The 6,000-nt window shown below is 34.7% G+C and overlaps 1 protein-coding gene across 2 annotated transcripts in view; it reads left to right on the top strand.

Annotated features, from left to right (window-relative positions):
- LOC127448223 (sodium-driven chloride bicarbonate exchanger-like) overlaps positions 1-4,006 on the top strand; it is an 89,716-nt gene extending 85,710 nt beyond the window's left edge. For both annotated transcript variants that reach the window (XM_051710597.1, XM_051710598.1), the window contains one exon: positions 1,304-4,006. The gene's annotated coding sequence lies outside the window, so the exon portion shown is untranslated. The remainder of the gene's footprint in view (positions 1-1,303) is intronic.
- The last annotated feature ends 1,994 nt before the right edge of the window (positions 4,007-6,000 follow it).

Below are 6,000 nucleotides of genomic sequence, written 5' to 3'. Positions count from 1 at the left end.
AAAGACTTACTGTATCTCCAAGGTGGTTAATCAATGGTATATGCATCTGTTTAAGCCATCAGTCCACGTTATTTCAACTCAATTAGTTAAAAACCATGTTTAATAGTGGAATTTCTGGTGAAGAACTACACTACCCATGATCCTAAAGAGAAAGATCCACCAATCAGAGAGTCGCGTCAAACAAACCGCAGCAAAAGACATCTGCAGCGATTGTGACACACTGTGAATCAATCAAACTACTCATTTATTTCCAAATGTCTGAATATTTTGCAATTAAATCAAAATATATTGTTTCAATATTTATAATTGTGGTAGGAAGGAGGGCGGGGCCGGGTCGTGATGGTGCACACCCGGCCCCTAATCAAGCTAGTCAAGCCCTTGAGAGGGATAAAGGCGAATGGAGGTGGCAGTTCGGCAGAGAGAGAGAGTTACGAGCAGCTGCCCTGTTTAATTGAACAAAGACACAAACATAAACACATGCAGGGCAGCTGCTCGTAACTCTCTCTCTCTGCCAAACTGCCACCTCCAGTCGCCTTTATCCCTCTCTAGGGCTTGATTAGCCTGATTAGGGGCCGGGTGTGCACCATCACGACCCGGCCCCACCCTCCTCTCTGCCACAATAATCAACAACCTTAAATCTTTATATTTTTCCATCATTTTTAATTTGACTTTGTCATTCTCAATGCTGCGTGGGATTGTAGTTCATTCCCTCATTAAAGACATTAAGTACACAGTTTTGAACCTTTAACTTTTTGTCTAATTCTCAAATAATTATTTGATTCAAATCAAAGTTTGTAATGTTGTGATTCACCTCGGAGCTGGTTGGTTTGGTTCATGGCTAAGTACTCTCTTATGAAGGATTTTATTAAATTCCTATAAAAGAAAAGAATGGGGGAAATGCTTCTGGAAACAAGACCGTATCACTCTTCAGGATTATGGGTAGTGTAGTCCTTCACCAAGAATTAAGCAATACAACATGATTTGTTTCAAAATCACACAGACTTGTGGCTTCTACTGAAGCATATATCATTGCTTAACAATTTCAGAGCTCATGGTAGGCCTGTCTTGAAAGAATATGTGTTGTTGTTGTTGTTGTTGTTGTTAAAAATCAATAACTCCATGGAGAATGAAAGGGATTTGTACTTGCTGTACTTACTGTTACAGTCTATTGAAGTGAGTTGCCATTTCATAGAGTGCAAATCACATCTGTATTGCTGTGGTTTGATGCCTCATCTGTTTTCTCCACAATTGTGCTGTAATGTAATTCATGTGAAGTAATTTCTCTTTTAATGTCTTTTTACAGCCTGTGTAATAATAAAGAGCACAAGGAGCATTGATGGCAAGGCGAAGTTCACTTATTCACTGTGTACACACACTAATAATTTGTGCCACACCTCTGCGCTGCGTCTTATCTTGTGTTTCTGTATTTTTACAGTATATTGCAATGCTAAACTCTTTTCAGTTTAGAAAGCTTGTATACATATGGTAATACCAGCAAATAAAGTGAAGACATTGATTGTTCTTGTGTGTAAGAATAGGAGAAAGTGGGTGGCAGAATTTTACAATTATCCTCAACTTTTCTTTTAAATGGTCTCTGGGGTATTTTAAATGTTTTTTTGTTTTAAACACAGCGTTTCTGTTCCAATTAATCAAACAACTTTCACTTTCCTAAAGGTTTGAATAGTTTCAAGCAAATGTTTACTGATGTTTAGGCGATATATCGATATATAGTTCATAAACCTTCGTAATGAATAGCTAGTTTACCTTTAAATTGCCTGTATTTTATGTGTCCCCAGTTTGCTCAAGGGACAAATGGCCCTACAATTTGTGTACTGTAAGTCACTTGAATAATAAAGCATATGCTATAAATGGTACACTACATAACAACTCACTGTAAATCCTTAATATACCTGCAATATCATTAGTATCTGAACAGTGACTATTTTGTTGAACTGTTTGCATTTATGCAATAGAGAATAAATAACAAACATAGAAAATCAATTTTAGCTATTAATATATCTATATATATACTTTTTGTGCAATTTATTTGTACTAAAGAATGCTGCTCATATAAAAGTGTAAATATTAAATCCATCAGTCTTATCTAGATAGAGTTTATACCTATATTTTCAAGGCTGTATGTTGATAATCGCAATGCCAATGTATATATGTGTTTTCATGCTAATATTCGTGAGAGACATCTTTGAATACTGTCCCTACAGATGATTGTTTGCGATAAGCAATTTAATGCATTAAATTGCTTAATACAAGCAGTCATTTGTGGGACAATCTTCATGGACAGATGATATTTCCTATTCACTAAAGCAATAGTGTTTTAGAAGAGGCCGTTTGTACGTAAAATACAAATAAGTATTTTAAAATGTTCTGCATGTTGAGGTCATACAATGACTTATTTTAGTATTTAAACCTTTAAACTTCTACCATTTCTATTGCTTAAAGTATTTATAACTAAATAGACAAGACAATAATTTTAAAATTATACAATTTAAATGTTTTGCTCTTATTGTAATGCTTGTTTATTATACAGTATCTTCACACTCGGATGGTTTGAATTTGAAAATCAAGAGCAATTCCTACTCTGTTGTCATTTTCTTGCTAATTATTACTGTAAAATATGTTAATTCTTTTTGATGTTTCTGTAAGTTAACTTGGTGTTAAAAATGAAAATGAAGTATCACTTTATCTTCAAGTCTGCATGGTGTGATTTTCACTGGGACCTTTTAATTGTGTTCTTTAATTGTTTTTGAATATGAGACGAGCATTTCCTTAATTTGCACTTTCATTTCACGACCTTTGAGAAAACACAAGTTTTTGTTCATTATATTTCTTTTACAGTGAAATAAAATGCTGCTCTATGGATGTGGATGTCTTTGCAAGTGTATTACACTATGATGAGAGCTGTTTCTGTAACTGGAATTTGTTTTATTTATTTTTTATAATGCATAACAGTACTCATATAGTTTCTGACATAATTCTGTTGACTAAAAAAATGTAAAAGTCTGACTATACCTCAAGTGGTCAAATGCATAGACTCCCTATCTTCACTGAAAGTGCTTTTAACATCTGTCTCATAAAACTGGAGATTTACAATCTTTAAATAATAGGCAAGAACAGGGACAATTGTAACACTTGAAAGTTGAATGTTTAACAAACATTGTGATATGTCCACAGTCATTATCCATGTCAATCTACTTAGTAACTTAGTTTAGATTAAATTATAGAAGTACACAAGGACTTATGTTTTATTCATAACACCTATGCTATGTAACTGTATTATTAGAGGTATGTGATTGTTTTAACAGTAAATGAAAAAGCTGTTGAATGTGCATATACAGTGGCCCCAAAAAGTATATGAACATTTAAGTGTGCTGGTAGTCCCTATGCCTGACAGATAAGATAACAGTAAAGTGACCTAAGGGGCCGTTCACACTGAAAGCATTCTTGCGCTAAAAAAGCTAGAAGCCACAGTGCCACGAGAAGACCTGGGACCTGGTTGCATAAACATAGACATTTACTTAATTTTTATGACAAAGATTTTAGAAAACTAATTGTAATTTGTTTTATGCAACCAGCCCCCGAACGCAGGTGTCTCGAGACGCATTTAAATATATATATATATATATATATATATATATAATTGATTTATTTTTACAATTAAAGTTCTTTTTAACTTCCCGTCTTAAAAATCACTGTCGCGAGGCGCTGAAAAACAACATGCTTGTTTACATAGAAAAACAACTGAAAAACAGCACGGACGCAAAAACGCTTTCGGTGTAAACGGCCCCTGAGAAATCTCTGTGACAACTCTGGCTTAGTATTTTTTATTTTTTTTTAAACAGTCAGAAACGCTCTCTCCATGTCAATCAATGAGTGATCAGATTTTCTGGCATCGGGTTGGTTGCCGTGTAGGGCGGGGTTTTGTTGAGAGGGCGTGGTCTACTTAATTGTCTGGCGGAAGCTAGCAAAATAAACAGCCATTTACAGACTGCGGATTTTTTGTTTGACATTCATTTGATATTCTGAATAAAACCCATTTAACTCCCTGCATAGTTCACATCAAGAAGCCAAAACAACTGAGATATACATTCTTAACTTCTTTGAGAATTTATTTTTTATTTGTATTTGTATCATTATATGTTATTTAAGACTGTAAATATCTGTGGCTGGTCAGGACACTTCTGTAAAAGAGATTCTTAATCTCAGGGAGTTTTAATTCCTGGTTAAATAAAGGACAAATAAAAATAAAAAATAAATATACATAAATGTCCTTAGCATATCACAAGGCTTCAATTTCAAAATGGGTATTTTTTGTTTTTTCAAACCAGTTTTATTAAGTCTAAAAATCTATTAAACAATTTAACCATTTGAAGTTTTGACATCACACCAATTTTAAAATACTCAGAAAAATATCTCTTTTATGACACAAGACACTGTTTGAAGAATATACTTTTTATATGTTTTATAAAAAAATATAGATTATAATTCAGTTAAACTCTATGACTGTTCAATCCAAAGAAAATCCCAAAATTAAGCCTAGAATAAGTCCCAAAAATAAGTGCTATGTGGGGAATAATATTCTGAGTTTTTTGCAGTTGGTTTGACATCTTTGGATCAAACGGTCATAGAGTTTAATAGAATTAGAATTAATTTACGTTTAGATTTCTACATTGTTTATTCAACATTTAAAATGTATATTCCCTAAATTTATTGTGTCTTGTGTCATAAAAGGGAATAGGGAACCTAATAAAATTGGTCTAAAAAAAATATAAGCGGTCTGAATTGCTCCTGTACAGACTTTAAAGGCTGAGTATTCTTATTTTAGTTTTCCCCCAAATCCCTAAACGGAGACAAAAACTTTTTTCACTGCTACAGTTTCAAGCTCCATCCATCAAACTCGATGCAAACCTGAGGCCTGTTCCATAAAGCGCGCTAAGAAAAGTGGGGATTAAAGTCCAACACCTGACTTGAATGAACCTAACAAATCAGTCAGGGCTAAAGCGGTTCCAGAAAGGTCAATTCAAGTTCACGCAATCCGACTAATTTGACCCAGGTTCAAGTAGTCAAGATAATTGCATGTGCACACTATTTTTAAGCAGCCGTAGAGGTTTAACATGGATCAAATCGATCCACAATGGCAAACAGCAAAGGTAAAGAGAGAGCGGCGATGCTCACGGCTACCGAGCAGTGCTTACTATTAGAAACCTATGAAGAATTCAAGCATATAATAACCAAAAAAGGTAATACAGCTGCCATAAGCAAAATCAGAGAGAAAGGCTGGCAAGAAATTGCTGATCGACTGAATGCGTAAGTAGCAACTAAGTTAAAATGTATTATGTATTATATATATATTTTGATACAATCTAATTAAATCTTGGGCACAATACATTCAAACAGTCAAACATATTAAAATATCTCAAACAAAAATACATTTAAAACTCAAGGATGCAAATTTATACACGTATACTCGTTAGTAAATATATATATCGTATATCGCTGATGAATGATTTCAACAAATTAAACTATTTTTTTTATGGGGGGGGGGGGGGGGTACTTTTAAACAGCAACAACTTGAGCAGGGAGAAAAGAACATGGCAGCAGGTGGAAATTAAATATATGTTTCTTTTTAATCCGCTTTTCTCCCCAATTTGGAATGCCCAATTCCCACTACTTAGTAGGTCCTCATGGTGGCGTGGTTATCTTGAGTCCTTTAAGGACTCAAGATGGCACGGAATATGGCTGCTGCGTTGCGAGCTCTGACACAACACTGCAGTTTTTTGTTTGTTTTGTTTACAATTCTATGTTTTTTGTTTTGGATGTTGTCTGCCTTATTGTCTACGACAGACAAACACTTTTGGACACTGGTTCTGCAATAGCACACCGAAAACTGGACTTTAAATACCTCAGTGCCGACCCGCTGTTTATGAACACGCCAGCGGAGCCCTTTGTCTGGGCAGCCCGGCCGCGGAAACACAGAAGGAA

This window comes from Myxocyprinus asiaticus, chromosome 11 (assembly GCF_019703515.2).
Source record: "Myxocyprinus asiaticus isolate MX2 ecotype Aquarium Trade chromosome 11, UBuf_Myxa_2, whole genome shotgun sequence".
In the NCBI taxonomy this organism is placed as follows: Eukaryota; Metazoa; Chordata; class Actinopteri; order Cypriniformes; family Catostomidae; genus Myxocyprinus; species Myxocyprinus asiaticus.
This window is presented reverse-complemented; position numbering and strand designations above follow the sequence as displayed.